The sequence below is a fragment of the Vicia villosa genome, unplaced genomic scaffold (genome assembly GCF_029867415.1).
Source record: "Vicia villosa cultivar HV-30 ecotype Madison, WI unplaced genomic scaffold, Vvil1.0 ctg.000972F_1_1_3, whole genome shotgun sequence".
Classification (NCBI taxonomy): domain Eukaryota; kingdom Viridiplantae; phylum Streptophyta; class Magnoliopsida; order Fabales; family Fabaceae; genus Vicia; species Vicia villosa.
The window spans coordinates 178,866-204,789 of NW_026705439.1; the positions used below are offsets into that span (position 1 = coordinate 178,866).

At 37.1% G+C, this 25,924-nt stretch overlaps 1 non-coding gene across 1 annotated transcript; it reads left to right on the plus strand.

The window, feature by feature from the left end:
- The first annotated feature begins 20,011 nt into the window (after nucleotides 1-20,011).
- Nucleotides 20,012-20,118, plus strand: LOC131632627 (small nucleolar RNA R71). The gene has a single exon (XR_009293061.1). It is a non-coding gene; the product is annotated as a small nucleolar RNA R71 (small nucleolar RNA).
- Nucleotides 20,119-25,924: the final 5,806 nt, after the last annotated feature.

The following is a 25,924-nucleotide window of genomic DNA, read 5'->3' on the forward strand; positions in this document are numbered from 1 at the left end:
CTTCAGGAAGACTTGAGACGTGCGTCTCAAGTGGAGAGAATCTAGGGGCAGTTGGAGACGGGCGTCTCCTCTTGGTGACGTGGCAGAAGAGAACGTGGAGACGTGCGTCTCCACTTGCTTGCATGGTTTGGGCTACGCATTTTTGTTCCTTTGTGGGCTGGTTTGTCTCTTTTGGGCCTTTGGGTCCTTAATTGCACCCTTCTTTCACTTCAGCACTCCCTTTTCATCTTTTGGGCATAAATATTGGTCATTTAAGCTCAATTTTCTTTCCTTTTCGCAAATAGTCGTAATTGAAGTGTAAAACCTGAAACAAAGCAAATATACGCGTAATATCATAATAAATTAACATAATAAATGGAAAATGCTATAAATATCTATGGATTTTAAGCTAAATATACGATATAAAATCGTGTTATCAAATTCCCCCAGACTTGAACCTTTGCTTGTCCTCAAGCAAAATAATAAGATAAAGATAAATAAAACACACTTCCTCCACGTCGCTCGGTCATACTCAGCTACATAGTGTTCTTATTTGAAAATAATGATAATGATCCTAGCAATAGACTTATAGTAGCGACACTAGACAACTCCCAGTATGCATACCAATCCGAATCATGCCATTATAGCTCGACCTTTGACTTGTCATCATGTTTTACCCTTTTCATTCGTGTGCAATCACATTAAGCCCATTATCTCGTCACGCACATAGCAGAGTAGTCGGTTAGTGACTATGATCCTTCTCATGGAGTTCTGGCACAATATGTGGTATACTCCTTAGCGCTCATTTGAGGATTGTGGGGAATAGGACAATAGTCCTTCCTACCAAGTTCAGTACCAGATGACTTCTGAACCAATCAACAATGAGTTTTTAAATTCTTTGTATTTGAGAATTGTGACCGTTAGGTTAAATGATCTTGTGAGGACCACCTTACTTAGTAGGCACATTTCTTATTATGGTTAAGCACATAATTTTTATTATGAGGATCATACACTTATATTCATCGACTCTCTGCGTAGTTGGTGTCTAAGACGGTGCCGACTGCTAGAATAAACTACTAAAGGTTACTTCAAAAATTAAAGTCGGTGGTTTTGGTATAAAGGGTATTCAAATCGGTTACGCATACTTGGGGATTTTAAAGTGTAGGGACAATAAGGATATTAACTTGAATCAATTTCTATGCGTTTAGTGTTTGAGTAGCTTCGTATTTCACGAACGTGTGGGGTTTTGTATTTATCGTTTAGGAGCAAAAATTTTGTTGTGGCTCAAGAAAATGGAAGAAAGGGTAATAACTACGGAATTATACATATAAGACTTAAATTCCATAAATATTCTTTTATTGAATTAGAAAAAACATTACAAGGAAGGGAAATAAACTGAAGGGAAAAATAAACTAAAGCAAGTAATGCGACTCCCCTAGACTTAGATGATGCAGTGTCCTCAATGCATGAGAACTACTCCTCAATGTTGCGGTTACGAGAACTGCTTGCGCCTCTTGTACGAACACGACGACGTCTATCAGTAAGGGAGCCATTCACACGAACGTTAAGATCATGCAATTGTGTAGCAATTTCAGTGTATTGGCTTTCGTTCCTACTAGCATAGTCACGGTGTTCTTGTTGCATCTCTTGAATGAGCCTCAGTGTTTCATTTTGGTTTGTCTGCATAGCTTGAAAAAGTTGGTCTTGTCATTGAATTGCAGCATACATGGCATCAAGAGTGATAGGCGGAGGGTTGTTTTGAGGAGGTTGGTTGTCATCAGCTTGTCCTTGGTTGAGTTCTTCGTCATTTGCATCCACAGGTTCATTAGGGTGATCAGGTTGGTTATCTTGAGGATTGTCTTCAATAAGCCTCCAACGCTGAACATAACGGATGTTGATTCTTTCAGGGCATGGAAGGATGACATAAGGAATCAGAACTTTGTTGACGACCAAGGTGTATCGGCCATCATGGCGTGGTGAAACCAAGTGGGAGTCACAGCAATAGGTGAGGTCAAGTGATTGAGCAGGCATCATGAGATGAGAGAGTGAAAGGAGCTCATCACCAAGACTTAAAGCACAGGGCAAGGAAGTAATAATTCCGCCAAACAAAAAGGGGTTTGTAGCGGGGGCATTGACACAGCCTTGGATGTGTTGGAGCATAAACGGTGCGGCATTGATACGAAGATTGTTTAGCGCACAGTAAAGGAAAAATAGTTCATGTTGATTTACCTTGTGGTTGTTGGATCTCGCAAAAATAGTATGCCCCAAAACACGTTGAAAATAACGTATAGCGGGGTTTTGAATGTGAGAAGCATGTAGGGCCCTCCAACCAGTTTGAACTTCGCCAGTGAGGTTAAACCACAGGTCGAAGGCGTGTTGTTCCCATGAACGACCATTGAGTTCTTGAAAGATATTGCGAAGAGCATTCGGTGATGTATTAAAATTCAAGTACGTAGCCACAACTTCTTGATCCAAAGTATAATCACGGTTGAACATCCGAAATTGGATGCTACCGGTTAAGAGTGGTTGATCAGAAGGAGTGTCGTAACTAAAAGAACTCAAGAATTCCAAGACGAGCGGCTCATAAGTGGGTACGAGTTCGGTACAGAGATGGTGTAGGCTAGATTTAGTGAGCAAACGGGTAACACCATCAATGAGGCCTAGAGTTTCTAGACATTCGGTGTTCACAAATTTTGTGGGAACAACCGAACGTTCATAGAAAGCGAGGTATTTGGTTCTTTGAGCATCATTGTCGTCTTCGCGGAATATAATATTGTTAAGGTTAGGGGGTGGTCTCTCAGGACGCACACTACGGATGATTGAACGTGGAGGCATGATGAGTTTTGAAAATGGAAAATAGAGATGATAGTAGAATGGTAGAAAAGAAATGGTATGAAGGTTGTGAAGAATAAGAGTGGTGGTGGTGTGGTTTTATAGTGAGGTTTGAAAATGGTGTGGTTAATGTAGAATTAAAATGGATTAATGGTGGTATTTGAAGTTTGAATAGAATAGAGAAATGGGAAATGAATAGAGTTTAAGAGGTAAATGATGGAGGATGAATGAGGTTGATGGGGTTTAAATGGAATAAATGAGGGGAAAAAAGAGGAAGAATGAATTTTGAAATTCAAATTCAAAGTTCAAAATGGGAGTTAGTGGAGTGCTGCTGCGTGGTCAAATGCAGACTGCTGGCCTTGGGAGACGTGCGTCTCAGGCAGTCAGTCTGCTGGGGCAGAGCATGGAGACGTGCGTCTCCTGTCCCATGAATAGTTTCTGCTGGTCCCACAAAGATGGAGACGGGTGTCTCCTGTTGCAGGCAGGTGGGTCACGCATGCAAGTGACCAGACAGTGCTGACAGATACCATAAATTGTCCATCAGTTCAGAACAGTGTCGAATTTTAATACTATTAACAGCAAAGAGTGATAGCCAGGCAAATATATATAGCAGTCAATAGCAGTGTATTATAACACAGCAGTAGTAATCAAAAGAAATTTGTATTTAATATTAAACCACTACTGAGTGTTAATAGAAACAGAAAATAAAAGTGCAGAAAAATGAAAATCTAATCTAGGAATAGAAATTGCTAAAACTAGAAATATAATCTAATAGTCTAATACGATAACATCTAGCCACGTCTATTGTTGTTCACATTAGAATAAATGTGTTTGAAAACTTCGTCGAACTGAGCATTGACGTGTAAGTATCAGATATGCCTAAGAGGGGGGGTGAATTAGGTACTTTATAACTTTTTCGGTTTTATGGTGTAAAGTGATTATTTTTCTGGTTTATGGTGATGTTACTAAAAATGTAAAGTGCAGAAAAATAAATGACACAAGGATATATCCTGGTTCCCCTCACAAACCGAGAGTACTCCAGTCCCCTTACGCAGTAAGAGATTTCAATATAATTGGTATCTTGTACAAGCCTAACCAAACACCAAGAACAATCCTCTTGGACCAAGAACAATCCTCTTGGATTTTTCACTAAGACCACTTATGAGAACAATCCTCTCAAAGTGTCTAACTTGTTTCCAACAATCCTGGATAACAAGAATACAACAAGTATTTGATTTTGTATAAGAGTTTGAATAATAGAACAATGTATCAATCACTTGATTGATCTTCCCTTCCAATGATAATAATTCACAATTCTTTAAAGTAATAGATTGCTCAAAATATTTTCTGATTTGGATGATATGAAAGTGTGTAGAAAATATCTTGAAAAAGATTGAAGAATAACAATGTGAATTTCTGAAAATTTCTAAGAGTTTTTGATTGGAAGAGGTGAAGAATGAATTTGAAATTTTGAGTATATATAGATGTTCATAACACCCCTTGAAATATCATAAGTTTCTGTAGATAATTCATGAACAATTGCCAAGATTCAAGGAAATGTTTCCATGAAAAGGTGTGTGGAAAGGTGCTATGAAATGCTGCTGTTTTTCAAAAAACGTACAGGGGAAATCGATTTCCCTTAGCATGAAATCGATTTCATGCATGTAACGTTAACAAAATTTCAAAAACACTCAGTGGGAAATCGATTTCCTCTTTAGGTAAATCGATTTCCATAGTGCAAAAAGGGAATTTTTGCTTCTGGAAAAGTTTTAAAACAGTGGCAAATCGATTTCATGTTATAGTAAATCGATTTACCCAGTGTAAAACTTGAATAAAAGATTTTGCAAATGTTTGCTATTATCATGGATGGTCTATGCAATGGTTGGTTGATTTTTTGAGCATCTAAGACTTTTAGAGAATGTAATTATAGTCATTATACCTTCTTGAAGTGCAAGCTTGATTCCAAAGCCTTGATCATTGATATTTTAACAACTCATCTTTGCCTTCTTGTTATTTAGAGATTTGTCTTCATCAAAAAACAAAGTTATTTATTTAATCTTGACTTCACATTCTCCCCCTTTTTGATGATGACAAATAATCCTCTTGATGTTTTGACATTTCTTGAAATAATTTCTCCCCCTAAGATATATAGCTCCCCCTTAGTGTGTACTTGTGCTACTTGGAGAAATTTGTATCATTTGTACCTTAGGAAATTTATAAACATACAAACAAGTATAACACCTTTCTCCCCCTTTGTCATTATCAAAAAGAAGGGAAAGATGGGTGAAAGATAGTAATAGTGGCAAATAGAACATCATTCATCATAACAAACACATGCATTCAAACAAGTAGAACAAACAAGATAATAAAGTTATGGTAACAAGTACCTTACAAACCACATAAAAATTTAAGAAGTTTAACATGAAACATAAATAAACAATATAAGAAACATAGAGTGACATAATACTAAAAGAACAAACAAGAACAACATATCAAGATTGGTCCATCTCATTGTTGGTGTTGTTGTTGTTGAAGTAGTTTGGTCCTTGGTATGGAAATTGAGTTTGAATAGGTGGAGCTAGTGGAGTAGGGACAGCCGGGTTATTTGGATCATATGGTGGAATGTGAAGATGAGAGTAAAGGTAAGAGAATTGTTGATTCACATCATAGCGAAAATCATTGATCCGGGTTGTGGTGGATTCATTGATAGAGTTCCATTGGTTGTTGATTGAGGTGTTGAGTGTTGCAAATTGTTGAGTCATAAAATTTATCACCTCTTGATTACTTGGACCATCTTGAGCATGAGGAGGAACTTCTTCATCACCAATATTGTCTTGGGCTTCTTCATGACCAATATCTTCTTGAACATTAGCTTGATTTCCTTCATTATTAAGATATGAAATTGTTTGTGTTTCCGGATCATAAAGAACACCAATCCTCTTATCCACACTTTTAATAGAGAACTTATGACTTCTAGTATCCATAAGATGATAACCAACATCATCAAAATAAACCCCAAAATGTTCCAAAATACGAGTTATGAACCAAGCATATGGAAGAGACTTAATCTTTTGAGTGTGACACAACATATGGTGTAAAATGAGGCTAGACCAATTGAGAGAGATACCATTCTTGATTGCATATAATACTTGCATTTCCATATCGGTAATGTTGCAATGATTGCCATTTCGAGGTAGCAAGATATAGACCAAAGCATAATGAAGCAATCTATCATTAATAGCAAAATTTCCAGCACTCCAAAAATCTTTTGAAGTTTCAACCCTTTTAGCATTATATTCTTCTTCCGTTATCCTACTTAAGCCAAAATAAAATTCTCTCTTATGATATCCTTGCCACTCTTCAATATCCGGATCATATAGAGAGCTACCAACATAAGGGATATCCAAAATTATACCAAGTTTCTTAGGATGCAAAACTATGTTTTTCCCTCTTACATTTGTAACAAACTTATTATTATCCGAACGCATATTACAATAGAACATTCTAACTAAATCCGGATAATATGGTCCAGAGGATGCAATAAGAGGACCCAAACCTAATGAAGTTAATGTTTCTTGAAAACTAAAACATTGAGTAGGAAAAGTAGAGAGTGCACCATATTTTGGAGTTTGAACAATTTTTGATTGATAAAACTTTTGGTACCTTTCTAATTCCTTTGAGGGATGGTCATGGAAGATGTTTGGAGTATCTATGGAAGAAGATGAAGCTTTGTTCTTCCCTTTCTCAGTGGCTGAAGCTTTCCTCTTTACTCTTGAAGACATGGATGAAAGTTTGTTGAAGATGAGAATAAGGTTTAATGGAGTTTGAGAGTGTTTTGGAGAAGAGGAAATTTTGGGTTTTTGGAGAGCACCCACTCACCAATTTTCGGCTGCTAGGGTTATAGGAGATGAGAGACACATTTTTTGCTTTTATGAGGGAGAGAGAGGAGGTGTGACAATGTTATTGGACCAACATTTAAGAAGCAAACATAAAAAAATCTGAAAATATACAGCAAGAAATCGATTTACCATGGGGTGAAATCGATTTACCCAAGTCAAAAAACCCAAACAGAAGCAAACTTACAGCATCAAATCGATTTACCATGGGGTGAAATCGATTTCCCCAAGACAAAAAATGAAAACAGAGGCATACGTACAGCATCAAATCGATTTCCTCAGGGGTCAAATCGATTTCCCCAAGCCAAAAAATGAAAAACACAAAACACTAAGCTACTGTTACAGTAGTAAATCGATTTACCACTTCATGAAATCGATTTACTCATAGAAAAATATAATTTTCACATATTTTTATGTATTTTAAACATCTAAAACACTTAAAAGAATGGTGTAGAAGTAGAGACATTGTGAAATCATTTGTAAGAAGATTAGATGAGACACCATGTGCACCTTAGAAATTTTTGACGGAGAAGCATGAAGTGAGAAATCTATGTGTCTTTTTCATCCAAAATTCCAAGTTCTCTTCGAATTTTGTAAAAAGGTTCTTTTGGAAGAGGCTTGGTGAAGATATCTGCAAATTGATTATGAGTATCTACAAAAGTGACTTCAACATCTCCTCTAAGCACATGATCGCGAAGAAAATGATGTCGAATGTCTATGTGTTTGGTTCTTGAATGCATGACCGGATTCTTTGTAATATTTATAGCACTTGTATTGTCGCATCGAAGAGGAATGCATCCGAGATCAAGTCCGTAGTCACGAAGTTGTTGCTTAAGCCAAAGAATTTGTGCACAACAACTACCCGCTGCTATGTATTCCGCTTCGGCCGTGCTAAGAGCAACACATGCTTGCTTTTTACCAGCCCATGATATTAATGCATTTCCAAGAATGTGACAAGTACCACTTGTGCTTTTACGATCAGTTTTACATCCTGCATAATCCGCGTCAGAATAACCAATTAAATTGCAAACACTACCTTTTGGATACCATAAGCCAACGTTGGTCGTTCCTTTGAGATACTTCATGATCCTTTTAACCGCCATAAGATGTGATTCCTTTGGATTTGCTTGAAAGCGAGCACAGAGACAAACACTAAACATTATGTCAGGACGGCTTGCCGTCAAATATAATAAAGAACCAATCATACCTCGAAACTTAGTAATATCAATTGGAGTACCAGATTCATCTTGATCAACATATGTACCGGAGCCCATTGGAGTATTCATTGCTTTACAATTATCCATATCAAACTTCTTCAATAATTCTTTACAATATTTGGATTGATTGATAAAGATTCCATCTTTGAGTTGCTTAATTTGTAGTCCAAGAAAGTAGTTCATCTTTCCCATCATAGACATCTCGAATTCTCCTTGCATCATCAATGAGAATTCCTCACACATTTCTTTGTTAGTCGATCCAAAAATGATATCATCAACATAGACTTGAACCAATAAAGTGTTACTCTTGATTTTCTTAATGAACAAAGTTTTATCAACCTTACCCTTTTCGAAACCCTTTTCACACAAAAAATTGCTAAGTCTATCATACCATGCTCTTGGTGCTTGCTTTAAGCCATAAAGAGCCTTTCTCAACTTAAAGACATGTGTAGGATTCTTGAAGTCTTCAAATCCCGGGGGTTGTATGACATAGACTTCTGCATTGATGTAGCCATTCAAGAATGCGCTCTTGACGTCCATTTGATAAAGCTGAAAATTTAATGAACATGCATAAGCAAGTAAAAGACGAATAGCTTCTAACCTTGCAACCGGAGCAAATGTTTCTTCAAAGTCGATTCCTTCTTCTTGATTGTAACCTTGGGCCACCAATCTTGCTTTGTTTCGAACAATTATACCATTCTCATCAAGTTTGTTCTTAAATACCCATCGAGTACCTATGATATGTTTATTACTTGGTCTAGGAACAAGTTCCCAAACTTGATTTCTCTCGAATTGATTTAATTCTTCTTGCATTGCATTTATCCATTGATCGTCTCCAAAGGCTTCATCAACTTTGGAAGGTTCAATTTGAGAAACAAAAGCCATGTGTAAGCAAGCATCTTTGAGATTTAATCTTGTTGCAACTCCTTGACTAATATCACCAATAACTTTATCAATAGGATGATCTCTATGAGTTCTCCATTCTTTTGGTAGATCATTGGTGTTTGATTCATGTTGTACACTTTCTTGTTGAACACTTTCTTGTTGAACACTTTCTTGTTGAACACTTTCTTGTTGAACACTTTCTTGTTGAACTTCCGGTGCCTTCACAATTGTATCATTTGAAAGTTCTTCCGAGGGTAAATCTAAAGGATCATCATCATCACAAACAACTATTTCTTCTTTGGAAGTGTTAGTCTCATCAAAAGATACATGCATGGATTCTTCAATAGTTAAAGTTTTTTTATTATAAATTCTATATGCTTTACTAGAAAGAGAATAACCAAGAAATATACCTTCGTCGGATTTCTCATCAAACTTACCAAGATTGTCTTTGTCATTGTTTAGAACAAAGCACTTGCATCCAAAAATGTGAAAGTGAGCAATGTTTGGCTTTCTTCCTTTGAAGAGTTCATATGGAGTCTTCTTTAAGATAGGTCTAATAATTACTCGATTTCCAACATAACATGCCGTACTAACCGCATCCGCCCAAAAATATTTAGGAAGATTTGCATCACTAAGCATTGTTCTTGCAAGTTCCACTAGAAACCTATTTTTCCTTTCAACTACTCCATTTTGTTGTGGAGTTCTTGGTGCTGAAAAATTATGAGAGATACCATGTTCTTCACAAAATTCTTCAAATGATGCATTTTGAAACTCTCCACCATGATCACTTCTTATGGATACAATCTTTAATGATTTTTCATTTTGGATTTGTTTTGCATACTTCTTAAAGGCTCTAAAAGCATCACTTTTCTGCACAAGAAACAAAGTCCAAGAATATCTAGAATAATCATCAACAATAACTAAAGCGTATACATTACCTCCGAAGCTTCTTGTCCTTGATGGACCAAATAGATCCATATGCAACAATTGAAGTGGTCTTGTTGTAGTCACCACATTCTTTGGTTTGAAAGATGATTTGGTTTGCTTTCCCTTTTGACATGCATCACATAATTTATCTTTGACAAACTTTATCTTCGGTAGGCCAATAACAAGATCATGTTTGGTTAATTTATTTAAATGATCCATATGAATATGGGCTGCTCTTTTATGCCATAACCATGATTCATTATTGTTTACCAAAAGACATTTTACTTTCAAAGATAAATCATTTAAAGAAATCATAAAAATGTTATTAATTCTTGTACCTTTGAGTTTTACCTCATTGGTGACTTCATCGATGATCAAACATTCTTCCTTAGTGAATTTGATCTTGAAGCCTTTGTCACAAAGTTGGCTAATGCTTAGAAGATTATGCTTTAGTCCTTCAACATAAAGAACATCTTCAATGGATGTGAAAGGTGGTGCACCAACTTTGCCTTTTCCAAGGATTCTTCCCTTATTGTTGTCTCCATAAGTGACAAAACCCTTGGCCTTTAACTTTAGATCTGAAAATTGGTTTAAGTCACCCGTCATATGCTTTGAACAACCACTATCTAGATACCATAGGTTTGAAGTGGTCTTCAAGCATACCTACAAAACAAATTAAGTTTTGTTAGGTACCCAAATGGCTTTGGGTCCATCATAGTTAGTTCCTTTCTTTACCCATACATAATGTCCACTAGGAACACTAAAGTTCCTTACATAACAAGCATTGGGTGTGTGACCAATAATACCACAATAAAAACAAGTAGGTTCAAAGTTACTTCTATATCTAGGAGGATAAGATTCCTTCTTAATAAAGTTCTTCCTTTTAGGATAATGTTGCATTACTTTAGGCTTGATCACTTTCTCTTGAATTGGTTGGTTACTAGCTTTGACAAAGATAGTCTTGTTGGATGTTGGTTTATCAAACTTAGAGAAACCAAGTCCGCTCTTATCATTGGAGTATCTTTGTGTGCTAAGAACATTTTCCAATCCAATTTGCCCTTTTTCATATCTTTCTAAAACACGTTTTAATTGGACAATTTGGAAGGAAAGTGATTCACAATTCTTGCATGCAACATTATCTTCTTGAGCACTAATCATTTTTTCTTTGTCATTTTTATGTTCTTCTTCAATTATCTTAACCTTCTCTTCTAAAGATGATATTATCTTCTTTTGAGATGAGATAGTTTTATAGAGAATTTTACACTCATTTAACAATTCATTTATTGCACCTTGTGCACCATTATTAAAAAGAGAATCATCGTAACTAACCTCGCCTTCTTCATCATCGGAGTGGTGTGATGCCATCAATGCTAGATTTGCACTTTCGTCACTATCGGAGTCCGATGAAGAACTTACTTCATTATCTTCCCATGCTATGTAGGCCCTTTTCTTTTTGAATTCCTTCTTGCCTTTGAATCCATTCTTCTTAGAAAGTTTTGGACATTCCGGCTTTATGTGTCCTTGTTTCCCACATTCATAGCATGTTACTTCTTGTGATGAAGTGGATGCTTCTTTATCCTTATGCTTTGAGAATTTCTTCCTTTTGACAAAGTTAGCATTATCAATATTATTTTTATTACCAAAAAATTTGCCTAACCTTTTTACAAGAAGCATGAAGTTTTCATCTTCATCCGATGTATCTTTCATTTTGCTTTCCTTTGAATCTACCTTTAATGCAATGCCTTTGGATTTCTTCTCTAAGTTTTCATGCTTTTCTAATCTTCCAAGTTCCGTCTCATATTTTTGAAGTTTACCGAACAATGTTGCGGAAGTCATTCTAGATAGATTCTTTTTCTCGGATATCGCTGTTACTTTCGGTTGCCATTCTCTAGTTAAGGATCTGAGCACTTTAAGATTAAGTTCTTCGGTAGTAAGAGTCTTACCAAGTGCCTTAAAGTGATTTGTCAAATGTACGAATCGTTTTTGCAAATCGAGAATAGTTTCTCCGGGCTTCATTCTAAACAGTTCGTACTCTTGGCTTAAAGTATTCAACCTTGATCTTTTAACTTCAGCGGTACCTTCATGAGTTTCTACAAGAGTATCCCAAATTTCCTTTGATGTTGTACATGTTGATATTCGGAAGAATTCATCCATACTAAGAGCACCATGAAGAAGACTGATCGCCTTTTTGTCAGCAAGAACCCTTTTTCTATCATTATCATCCCATGACGCTTTAGGTTTCTCCGATCCAACACCATTAACGACCGTTGTAGGAACATGAGGACCTTGTAGGACAGCCTCCCAAACTTCTTCTCCTTGTGCTTCTAGATGAGCCTTCATTTGGATTTTCCAAAAGTCAAAATATTCACCACAAAACAATGGAGGTTTGTTGTTAGAACCACCATCTTTGAAAACCGGTCTTTGATTTGCGGAAGCCATTCTGGATCTTTAGGAACAAGTTACCTATAACTTGCTCTGATGCCAAATGTAAGTATCAGATATGCCTAAGAGGGGGGTGAATTAGGTACTTTATAACTTTTTCGGTTTTATGGTGTAAAGTGATTATTTTTCTGGTTTATGGTGATGTTACTAAAAATGTAAAGTGCAGAAAAATAAATGACACAAGGATATATCCTGGTTCCCCTCACAAACCGAGAGTACTCCAGTCCCCTTACGCGGTAAGAGATTTCAATATAATTGGTATCTTGTACAAGCCTAACCAAACACCAAGAACAATCCTCTTGGACCAAGAACAATCCTCTTGGATTTTTCACTAAGACCACTTATGAGAACAATCCTCTCAAAGTGTCTAACTTGTTTCCAACAATCCTGGATAACAAGAATACAACAAGTATTTGATTTTGTATAAGAGTTTGAATAATAGAACAATGTATCAATCACTTGATTGATCTTCCCTTCCAATGATAATAATTCACAATTCTTTAAAGTAATAGATTGCTCAAAATATTTTCTGATTTGGATGATATGAAAGTGTGTAGAAAATATCTTGAAAAAGATTGAAGAATAACAATGTGAATTTCTGAAAATTTCTAAGAGTTTTTGATTGGAAGAGGTGAAGAATGAATTTGAAATTTTGAGTATATATAGATGTTCATAACACCCCTTGAAATATCATAAGTTTCTGTAGATAATTCATGAACAATTGCCAAGATTCAAGGAAATGTTTCCATGAAAAGGTGTGTGGAAAGGTGCTATGAAATGCTGCTGTTTTTCAAAAAACGTACAGGGGAAATCGATTTCCCTTAGCATGAAATCGATTTCATGCATGTAACGTTAACAAAATTTCAAAAACACTCAGTGGGAAATCGATTTCCTCTTTAGGTAAATCGATTTCCATAGTGCAAAAAGGGAATTTTTGCTTCTGGAAAAGTTTTAAAACAGTGGCAAATCGATTTCATGTTATAGTAAATCGATTTACCCAGTGTAAAACTTGAATAAAAGATTTTGCAAATGTTTGCTATTATCATGGATGGTCTATGCAATGGTTGGTTGATTTTTTGAGCATCTAAGACTTTTAGAGAATGTAATTATAGTCATTATACCTTCTTGAAGTGCAAGCTTGATTCCAAAGCCTTGATCATTGATATTTTAACAACTCATCTTTGCCTTCTTGTTATTTAGAGATTTGTCTTCATCAAAAAACAAAGTTCTTTATTTAATCTTGACTTCACATGACGGTGTCGATGAAATCGAAGAAATGCATTTGCAAAGTTTGAAGCTCGTTGCGCACATGTTGTACATCTTGTTGCAGTGTAGTGATTGCTTGTTCGTGCGTGTTCAGATTAGGCATCCTTTGATTTACTGATGCGGTGGACGCAGCGGGTTGTTGTGGCTCGAGTTCGACATCAGTCATGTCAACAGTGTAATCATCAGCAGAATCTTCAGAAGGAGTCTCAGGCTCGTACTCGGGTATAGGCTCGTCTTCTGATAAAGGTTCATACTCAGGAATCGGTTCATCTTCAGGTAAAGGTTCATAGTCAGGAATCGGTTCATCTTCAGGTAAAGGTTCATAGTATCCAGGCGGTGTTTCAGGTTCAGATTCAGATGCAGGCATTTCCTCATCAAAATGTTCATAAGCTTGAGGAGTTTCAGGTGAGGGCTCTCTCTCAGGAATCTGACCATAGTAAAGCCAGTTGGCAGGGTTGTGCACACTCGTCCTAGGATTCGGTAAGGTGAACTGATACCAAACTTTGTTATCAATGAGCAATTCAAACCGATTAGGTCCAAGGTTACCGATGATACCTCGATTAAAGCAGAAATTGATGTCCATAGAGGTATGGGTACCATGAGGTGTCAATCTAAGCAAAGGTACTCTCATTCCTATGGCATTAGCAATCATAGTGACAAATCCGCCGATCCTAATGGGTGAAACTTCGTCTTGCGTGATGCGCTCGAAGTTTGTTAGCATGAATGCGATGGCATTGACCGGGCGATTCTGAGAGGAGCAGAACATGATAAATAACTCTTCACTAGTAGCTTCAGTGACATTATCAGGCTTTCCAAAAATGTAGTGAGCAAGGATCTTGTGAAAGTAGCGGAAAGCAGGGTTGTGGATATTCTCGGAGTGAAATTCATTCTCTTCAGGGTTATCATTTCCAGTGATTTTCCCCCAGAATTTTTCCAGCTCCCAGTATGGAAGATTTTCTTCAGCTACTTTGGCGTATGCATCGGGTCCATGAGGTAGTTCTAACATTTTAGCAAAGTCTCCCATGCAAAAATTGAATTCCATTCCAAAGAGTCGAAAAAGGATGACTCCTTTCTTCAGTCCTTGTCCACTGTTTGGAAGATAGGTCAGTGAGCTCAAAAATTCCAAAGTGAGTTTCCGGTAGGTACTAAACTTGCGGAACAAGTGGTAACCGGTCCAACCGATTTGGTTTAACAGGTGCAAAACGCTTTCTTGGATGCCAAGTCGTATCAGAGTCGGATGGTCAGGGTAGCAAGTCAGATCTATTTGTCTTTCAGCCAGCTTATTGAATCTTGCTTCTTGTCCTCTACCACGGAACACAACTTCCATATTATCAACTCCTTGCATCGTAGTTAGTAGTTAATTGAAAAACCTAGAAGTTGAAAATATTAAGATAGGTTAGAACTAGGCTAGTGTTTATTTAAAATAAAATAAAAATTAAAAAATAAAATTAGGTAACAAGTTATAATAATAAATATAATTATAAAGGAAATATTTTCTCAAATTAAGATAGTAGTTATAATTATAATAATTATTATAAGATGCATGAAAAAGTAGAAATGATTAAAACTAAGATTAAAAATAGAATAGAGTTTTAAAATAAAAAAATAAAAATAAAAGATTAGAAAAATTAAAGTTTAATAAATTAAAATAGAAGAATAAATAAATGTGGGTTGTCTCCAACCAAGCGCTTTGTTTTATGTCGTAAGCTCGACGATTTTAAAATAGAAAATTATTTCGAATGAGCGGGCAGCTCGTCAAGTTTAAAAACTTCGATGTTTTCATCGTGTTCGAGATGATGGTAATACTTTAGACGTTGCCCATTTACGACAAAAGGCTTTACGGTTTCTCCTTTGATTTCTATCGCTCCACTCGGATATATGTTAGTTATTTCGAAAGGGCCAGACCATCTAGATCGTAACTTACCAGGAAATAATTTTAGTCTAGAATTAAATAAGAGTACTTTATCGCCTATGCTAAAATTTTTCCTAGATATACGCTTGTCGTGCCATTTTTTCGTTCGTTCTTTATAGATTTTGGCGTTTTCGTAAGCGTCTTGTCTAAGTTCTTCTAATTCGTTTATGTCAAGAAGTCGTTTCTCACCAGCGGCAATGTAGTTTAGGTTTAAGTTTTTAATGGCCCAATAGGCTTTATGTTCTAACTCTACCGGTAGGTGGCATGATTTTCCATAAACGAGTTTGAAAGGGGTAGTTCCTATTAGAGTTTTGAAAGCTGTTCTATAAGCCCATAAAGCTTCGTTTAGCTTGGTTGACCAATCTTTCCTAGATATAGCAACAGTTTTCTCCAATATTTGTTTTATTTCGCGGTTAGATACTTCTACTTGTCCGCTTGTTTGTGGATGGTATGGTGTAGCTATTCGATGATTTACTCCATATTTTCGAAGGAGTTTCTCGAGTATTCTTGAAATGAAATGAGAACCACCATCGCTAATTACCAATCTTGGTACACCGAACCTAGGAAATATGACGTTTTTAAAGAGTTTAGTGACTACTCGTGTATCGTTTGTAGGAGAGGCGATAGCCTCTATCCATTTTGAAACATAATCGACGGCTATGAGTATATATTGATTTCCAAACGATGATGGAAATGGACCCATAAAGTCTATCCCCCAGACGTCAAATATTTCTACTTCAAGAATGCCTTTTTGAGGCATTTCATCACGTCTCGAAATATTTCCGGTTCGTTGGCATCTATCACAGTTTATTACAGCAAAGTAAACGTCTTTCCACAGGTTAGGCCAGAAAAGTCCAGATTGAAGGATTTTGGCGCAGGTTCTAGATGTGCTATGGTGTCCTCCACACGGTGCAGAATGGCAGTGTGTAATTATGCTTCCTATTTCTTCTTCGGGTACACAACGTCTAAAGATTCCATCGGGGCCTCTTTTGAACAAGAGTGGGTCGTCCCAATAGTAATGTTTTAGGTCGTGGAAGAATTTCTTCTTCTGTTGATAACTTAAATCAGGAGGAAGCACACCAGCAGCTAGGTAGTTTACGAAATCTGCATACCAAGGTGTGTTAGATCGGGCTAAAACTATTTCAGCTAATATGTTGGTTTCAGCGTTTGGATGGTATGGTTCAAATTCATTTGCTTCTAATTGAGCGATGAGTCTTTCATAAGGGAAATCGTCGTCAATTGGTACTTCTTCGGGTTTTAGATTTTCCAATCGAGAGAGGTGATCTGCTACGACGTTTTCAGTGCCCTTTTTATCTTTAATTTCCAGGTCGAACTCTTGTAGTAACAAGATCCATCTCAAAAGTCTTGGTTTGGCGTCCTTTTTAGTTAGGAGGTACCTAATGGCGGCGTGGTCAGTGTATATGATTATTTTGGCTCCTACCAGGTAAGAACGGAACTCGTCTAATGCGAATACGACAGCTAATAATTCTTTTTCTGTCGTGGCATAATTCATTTGAGCTTCGTCTAGGGTTCTACTTGCATAGTAAATGACATGTAGTTTCTTATCTTTCCTTTGCCCTAGAACGGCTCCTACAGCATAATCACTCGCGTCGCACATGATTTCGAAAGGTTCATTCCAGTCGGGAGGTTGCATAATTGGCGCAGACATTAATGCTTGTTTAAGTGTATGAAATGCTTCAGTGCATTTATCGGTAAAGATGAATTCGGCGTCTTTCATTAATAGTTCGGTTAACGGTTTTGTAATTTTAGAGAAATCCTTAATGAAACGTCGGTAAAAACCAGCGTGTCCTAGAAAACTTCTTATTTCTCTAACGGTTTTGGGAGGTTGAAGGTTTTCGATAATTTCAATTTTGGCTTTATCAACTTCGATCCCTCTATCAGATACGATGTGTCCCAGTACAATTCCTTGTCGAACCATGAAATGGCATTTTTCCCAATTAAGGACTAGGTTTACGCTTACGCATCGTTTAAGTACCAGCTCAAGGTTCGCTAAACATGCTTCAAAACTTCCTCCAGAAACAGAGAAGTCGTCCATAAAGACCTCCATTATTCCATCTAGGAAGTCGGCAAATATTGCCATCATGCATCTTTGGAAGGTCGCGGGTGCATTGCAAAGCCCAAAAGGCATTCGTCTATAGGCGAATGTACCATAAGGACAGGTAAATGTGGTCTTCTCTTAGTCGTCAGGGTGGATAGGAATTTGGAAAAATCCAGAGTATCCATCCAGATAACAGAAATGCGAGTGTTTAGCTAGGCGTTCGAGCATTTGATCTATGAAAGGTAAAGGGAAATGGTCTTTTCGAGTAGCTTTGTTTAGCTTCCTATAGTCAATGCACATTCTCCATCCAGTTTGGGTACGTTGTGCTACAGATTCGCCTTTAGCGTTAGTGATTACAGTAACTCCACCTTTCTTTGGTACGACGTGAACAGGGCTAACCCATTTACTATCGGATATAGGATATATTATTCCGGCTTCTAGTAGTTTATGGATTTCCTTCTTAACCACATCACTCATAATAGGATTTATCCGCCTTTGATGTTCTCTAGATGTTTTACAGTCGTCTTCGAGCATTATGCGGTGCATACAGAGGGAAGGACTTATTCCTTTCAAATCTGATATGTTATATCCTAAAGCGGTTGGGTATTTTCTTAGGACAGTAAGTAATTTTACAGTCTCGGTTTGTCCTAAGTTGGCGTTTACTATAACTGGTCAGTTTTGGTCTTCGTCAAGGAATTCGTATCTAAGATCGGTAGGCAGTGTTTTTAGTTCTATAGCAGGCTTCTTCGGTCCAGGTATAGGATGAGGAGTAAGTGCCAAGCATTCACTCAAGTGGTTATCTTGATATTCCCCTCGCCAGTTGTCATCTTCAAGGATTGGTGGCATAGGAATTTTTATGATCTCGGTTTCCTTGTTTGGCTCGGATTGTATTTCATTAACACACTCGTCGATTATGTCAGCAAAGCAGCATGTGTCAATTATAGAAGGTGCTTTTAGGAATTGGGAAAGGATAAATTCTATTTTCTCTTCTCCTACTTCGAAAGTAAGCTTTCCTCGCTTTACGTCTATAATTGCACCAGCGGTTGCTAAGAATGGTCTTCCTAATATGATCGGGATGTTAGAATCTTCTTGGATATCCATAATGATGAAATCAGTCGGGATGTAGAATTGACCTACACGAACAGGGATATTCTCTAACATTCCTACAGGATATTTTACTGAACGGTCTGCTAGTTGAAGAGACATTCTCGTTGCTTTAAGCTCACCTAGATTTAGTTTCTTACAGGTTGAAAGAGGCATCAAACTAACACTAGCTCCTAAATCGCACAAGGCTTTCTCTATAATGGTTTTACCTATTACGCAGGGTATAGAGAAACTACCAGGGTCTTTCAGTTTTGGAGGCATGTTGTTTTGGATGATAGCACTACATTCAGCGGTAAGCGTCACAGTTTCGTTATCCTCTAGTTTCTTTTTGTTCGATAAGATTTCTTTTAGGAATTTAGCGTACGAAGGCATTTCAGTTATGGCTTCTGTGAATGGTATGGTTATGTTTAATTGCTTCAGAAGTTCTACAAATCTCTTAAATTGCGCTTCGGTTTTTGATTTAGCTAATCTTTGAGGATAAGGAATTGGCGGCTTATAAGGTGGTGGTGGAACATAAGGTTTTTCCTTTTCAGATTCCACTTCGTTATGGTTCTCTTTAGTCTTAGCAGTTTGGTCATCATTTGGTGTCTTTTGGGTTTCCTTTGGCTCTTGTTGTGACATGGGTACGTTTTGAGTTCGAGGATCAACGGGTCCATCGTAATTCGTTCCACTTCGTAGTGTTATTGCGTTCGCATGTCCTTTAGGATTAGGTTGTGGTTGAGCAGGAAACGTGCCAGCAGGGGCAGCGGTAGGTGCTTGTTGTTGAGCTACTTGTGAGATTTGAGTTTCAAGCATTTTGTTATGCGTAGCTAAAGCATCTACTTTGTTCGATAGTTGTTTTAGTTGCTCGCTATTGTGAATATTTTGATTCAGGAAGTCTTTGTTGGTTTGTTGTTGGGAAGCTATAAAGTTTTCCATCATGATTTCTAGATTTGACTTCCTAGGAGTGTTTTGAGCAGCTACAGGCGCTTTTTGGTAGCCAGGTGGTACAGCAGGTGCTTGTCCAGGTGCGTACAACGCATTGTTGTTTTTATAGGAAAAGTTCGGATGGTTCTTCCATCCAGGGTTGTACGTGTTAGAATAATGGTTTCCTTGAGCATAATTTACTTGATCAGATGGGGTTCCAGTCAAGAGTTGACATTTGGCAACTACATGTCCAGTCAATCCACAGATCTCGCAGTTAGGTATTACAGCAGCAGCGGTGGCTGATGGAGTGACGGTTAAGTTCTCGATCTTTTGAGTTAAAGCGTCTACTTTCGCGTTAACGCGGTCTATACCACTTATTTCGTACATTCCTCCTTTGGTTTGGGCTTTCTCTAGAGCGGCTCGTTCTCCACCCCATTGGTAATGGTTTTGTGCCATGTTCTCTATGAGGTTATATGCTTCATCATGTTGCTTGTCCATTAATGCTCCGCCAGCAGCGGCATCTATAGTCATTTTAGTGTTATATAAGAGACCACCATAGAAAGTATGGATGATCAGCCATGGTTCGAGTCCATGATGAGGGCATAGTCTAAGCATGTCCTTATAACGTTCCCAAGCTTCGAAGAGTGATTCGTTATCTTTCTGGGTAAATCCGTTGATTTGACCTCTGAGCATAGCAGTTTTGCTAGGCGGGAAATATCTCGCTAAGAATACTCTTTTCAATTCGTCCCATGTGGTTATGGAGTTCGAAGGCAGGGATTGAAGCCACGCTCTAGCTCTATCTCTCAAGGAGAAAGGAAAGAGACGTAATCGAATAGCTTCGGAACTAACGTTGTTAGCTTTGACAGTGTCGGCATATTGCACGAACACAGATAAATGGAGGTTAGGGTCGTCTACAGGGCTTCCAGAGAATTGATTCTGTTGAACAGCTTGGACCAGTGAAGGTTTCAGTTCGAAATTGTTCGCCTCAATCGCAGGTGGTGCGATGCTTGAGTGCGGTTCAGCGCGCGAAGGAGCGGCATATTCTCTAAGAGGACGAAGAGCAGCCATCTCTAACTTTGGGGTGAATTGATTCGTTTGATCAGTAAAAATCAATTCCTGATTAATCGGAATTGGGTCTACTTCGGGAAGATTGCGAGCTCGACGTTTGACGTTAATGAAACGTTCGATCTCGTTAATTCGTTGTATTAAATCTCCTCCTTGTGAACGAGTATTTGGCATACAATCGTTCAAAAAGAAAGGGAAGAATTGTCCTAGTCTCTACGGTGTAACAGTGAGTTACGATATCGACTTAAATAGTCCCCGGCAACGGCGCCAAAAACTTGATCGCGACTTTACGTGTCTATAAATCTGATAACTGCAAGTGCACAGTCGTGTCGTGTAGTTTTAAAAGATATCGAATCCACAGGGACTATGAATCGATCTACCGTTATCTAAGGTTACTATGTAAAGCTAGGGGTACTAAAATTTCGATTGTTCCTAAGGGAAAGTGATTGTGAGAAAATAAAGAATAATAATAAAAGACAGGTATCAGTATGTATTTCGTTTAACTTAAGGTAATCCGAAGGTCCATTGGCTTTTGCATAATTAAATTAAAAATCTTTACTAATTCAATTGATTAAAAATCCTCGTCTCAAACTTTCGCTCTGTTGATTCAGATTACTATCCTAATCCTAATGTACGCTTTCGCCATCCCATTAGATTTTAGAAGAGCTTTTTGGAAACAATGTAATTAATAAAATGCCTATTTTATGAGGTTGTTATCTATTTAAATCTCCTAATCTCAAACTTTCGCTCTGTTGACTCGGAGCAAGCTAATATCCCTAACGTACGCTTTCGCCGTCCCACTCAAGTGTAAAAACAATTTTTGAAAATAAATAAGTCCCAATTAGTTTTAATACGCTTTCGCCATCCTTAAAACTAATGTCCTATGTCTACTATCTGGTTAAAGATCTCAAACTTTCGCTCTATTGATTTTAACCTTTGACCATCTTAACCCCTCAAACTTTTGCTCTATTGGTTTTAAGACTTACTAATTAATTAGACATACAAACCAAAAACAAGTGATAATTAATAAAACATAATTAAGCCAATTTATTTCGGATCCCTACGGTTAACTTTCTTTACATACCGACACCTTTAGTAATTTAGCCAGACATATTAATACGGTTAAACATGCATAAATCGGTTCGGTTCATAATAATAAGCATATTAAATGGCATATAATATATCATTCAAATAAATATAAATAAGGCGGTAAATAAAAACCTGAATTAAATAAATGGTAATTGGATCTTCAAGTACTGAACTTCCACCACAGGTTGGCTGGATTGTTCTTCGGAATTTAAATGGCAGAAAATAAAAAACAAGGAAATAAAACGATAAATCTAACGTAAGGCTAGATCTATGAAAAGTTCACAACAATTTCAAGTGTAGAAATCGTTGTGAGAAAATAAACGGTTGAATGAAAGCAGAATAAAGAAAAACGGTTCGCGGTACAATTTCGGCAGCACTTCGTTGGCAGGAAATCGGACCCTTTGGAAGTGAGATAGCAGGTCCTATTTATAGGAGGGGGTCTGCTGTGACGTTACGTGAAAAGAGGGGATTTTTTCACACTGGGCGTGGAGACGTGCGTCTCCGTTTCTTCAGGAAGACTTGAGACGTGCGTCTCAAGTGGAGAGAATCTAGGGGCAGTTGGAGACGGGCGTCTCCTCTTGGTGACGTGGCAGAAGAGAACGTGGAGACGTGCGTCTCCACTTGCTTGCATGGTTTGGGCTACGCATTTTTGTTCCTTTGTGGGCTGGTTCGTCTCTTTTGGGCCTTTGGGTCCTTAATTGCACCCTTCTTTCACTTCAGCACTCCCTTTTCATCTTTTGGGCATAAATATTGGTCATTTAAGCTCAATTTTCTTTCCTTTTCGCAAATAGTCGTAATTGAAGTGTAAAACCTGAAACAAAGCAAATATACGCGTAATATCATAATAAATTAACATAATAAATGGAAAATGCTATAAATATCTATGGATTTTAAGCTAAATATACGATATAAAATCGTGTTATCATCTAATATTATGGATTTGGTCATTTCAAACCTATCAACATCCTAGATCCAATGATATTAATGAAGTAGAGGAAGAAGGAAACCAAAACAAGCATAAAAAGGCAAAAAACACATTCTGTCCCAAGGGAAATCGATTTACCTAAGGAGGAAATCGATTTCCTGAGTGCAGATTTTCAAATCTGGCGCAAAAATAGAGTGGAAATCGATTTCCCTCTGGAGGAAATCGATTTCATGCGCACAGTTTTCAAAAAAACAAAATTATGAAGCATGAAAACTTGATTTATACCAACATATAAACACCTTATAGTCACATATCAATTGGAGCACGGAATTTCCATCAATTCAACATCAAATAGGACCGATGTAGCATCAAACACAAGCAGAAAAGAATCCCATTATGATAGATGAAAAATGATGAAGAAAATTACCAAATCTTGAACAAAACTTAGATCTACTTGAAGAATCACCAACACAAATCTTGATCTCTTAACAATTGAAGAAAAAAAGAGTGAAATGGATGGTGGTTTAGCTCAAAGTTTTTGAGGTCCAAGATGTGACTCACAAACTTTATGAAAGAATAAAAGCTTTGGTGAATTTGGTAGGGATGAAGAGAGAAATTTCAAGGGTTTTGTTGGCTTTCCAAGCTTGTGAAATGAGAGAGGCAAGGCCTCTATTTATAAAATTGGATCAAGAGTAATGACAATTTGGTCTTTTTGAATTTGGTAATTAACTTGTGTTTAATTGATATTTAAATGGTAAAATGAGGTTAAAATGGGTTTAATGAAGGGAATTAATTTTTGTGAGGTGGAAAATTGGTAAAATGACAAATAATGATCAAAGAAAATTGGTGCCAAAATGATGTCATGCTTCCCTCCTTATATTTTTTAAATTTCTCCTCAGGGAAATCGATTTCCCTCATGGGTAAATCGATTTCCATAGTGAAATCTTCAAAAATCTATTTTCTTGCATTGTTTTGATTTTTGCCCAATCTTTTACCTGTAAAATATAAACAAAAGAGACAAAATACATATTTTTGGATTTTAGTTAGTATAAAACAAATAAAAATCTAAAAAGTGCTTGATGATTCCCCTTAGAGATAAGCACAATATCAAGAATAGAACTTCACAATAGTGCTCTTGATTGATGATTAAAATGCAATTGATGTATGATCTTAGGGTCAAAATTGGGGTATGATAGATGCCCCTATTTAAGTTTCTTCGATCCAGAGATACGATAATTGTAAATCTTCATTTTGACGAGATTGAAGAGACTTAAATATAAAAACACACAATTTTTGAACCTAAGATGCAATGCAATGTTTAATGAATGCATATGATGAACAAGACACCCCCGGGGAGGGAAAGGAACTCCACTAGGGAAAACAAAAGGAATGAGCGATAGACTCGAATGAAAGGAGCAGTTGGGGAAACAATATACTATTGGTTATCTGTGAGGGTGACAAGGAATATCCAGTAATACTTGGAAAGGGAGGGATTAAACCCTGGTTAAAAGTTTAGTGAGAACGTCTAAGAGTGGTATTAGACGATGAAAATCATCAGAGATATTCAAGAGTGGCATTGAATGAACTCTGGAACACAAACATATTGGGTAGAAACGTCTAAGAGTGGCATTAGACGACACCAATCATCAAAGACATTCAAGAGTGGCATTGAATGAATTTTGGAAAAGGGTCCAAACTCTGAGGAAACATCGGAGACATCCAATAGTTGCTTTGAATGGAAGGAGACCAACAACATTCAATAGTGGCTTTGAATGCAAAAGGAGACCTACAAACCCGGAAATACGGCAGCGACGTTCAATAGTAGCTTTGAACGAAAGGAATCCAAACTCTGGAAAACATCAAGAACAATCCAATAGTAGCTTTAGACAAAATGGAAACCAAAGAGATTCAATAGTGGCTTTGAATGCAAAATGGAAACCTGAACCCGAAAATATATCAGATACGTTCAATAGTAGCTTTGAACAAAAGGGAAACCAATTTGGAAATTTGAGGAGCCATCCAGGAGTGGCATTGGATGGAAAGGAAAACAACCTGATAACATCCAAGAGTGGCATTGGAAGAAAGGAAAATTAACCAAGCTCGAAGATATTGAAGTCATCCAATAATAGCTTTGGACGAAAAGAAACCAGAGAGATTCAATAGTGTCTTTGAATACACAAAGGAAACTTGTTCGAAAAATCTGAGTAGCCATCCAGAATAAACATTGTATGGAAATGAAAAACAAACTCAAGAAACATCAAATAGTGGCGTTGGATGAAAAGAATGTTATTCCCGCTCAAAGACATGGAGATCATTCAATAGTAGCTTTGAGGTGAGAAACATGTTAATGGGAATTGTGACATCCCATAGTGGATTTGGATAAAAAGGTGATAAAGTTTCTGGAAAAAATCAGAACAAGCAAGACATATTCGTAAGAACATTAGATAGACAGATACAAAATAAACCAAAAGGATAAATCTGTTTTGGTAGGTGCCAAGTAAGTTGGACTTAGATCTCAAGGTAAGATGTTGAGAGCAACAGGACCTAGGAAAATATAAATGAGCATGAATTTTGTTTCAATGCATGATGTTGAATTTTTCTATGCATGATATATGATCAATGCAATGCAAATGTTGGTGATAACTGATGGAGACTCTTTTGTGAGGCAAGATTGGAGCTCTGATTCCTCAACACGGGAACTCTGCCAATTCTGCTTGGGAAGAAGTTGCTTGAACAAACTTCTGTCACATTGAAAACAGTATCAAACTGATGAGGACTGATAAAACTGCTTGGGGATTGCTGAGGAAGATTGCCCTTGATTAGCCGACTTTTGCAAGTTAAATGATCATGGCTTTAGTTGAATTTTATTGGGGATGAACTGATCATGGCTTCAATTCTTGAAATCCATGTTGGGATGGCTTGCCGCAGTATAAGTCTTGAAAGGATATTTTGATCAACAAATCTTGACTGAACATCTGAACAACAGGATCTTGAAATAACATGCCCCAGATGGGATCACTGATCAAGTTTCTCGACTGTTTGAACTTCCTAAAAGATGAGTGCTTACTTGCGAACAAAAATGTTCATTCAAGAATGGTAATTTTAATGCAATGCTCAAAGCATATTTTTGAAATCAAAATCATTATTGGAATGAATGTTATTGATGTAAAGCAAATGGAATCACTGGTCAAAACATAAAGGTTAAGACATTCAAAGTGAAAAATAAAGCAAATATACGATATCAAAACAAATGATTGGCAAATATCATGGGAGTCAGCTTACGCAACCTTGTTTTAGTATGCTTTCAAACAAACCTTGCTTCAATTAGGTCTTTCAAAGGTTGTAACGTGGTCAGGTTCACGGTTTCATAAACAAAGGATTTGAAGGAGGGTTTCAAGGACGAGGCATGGGTTTTGTTGT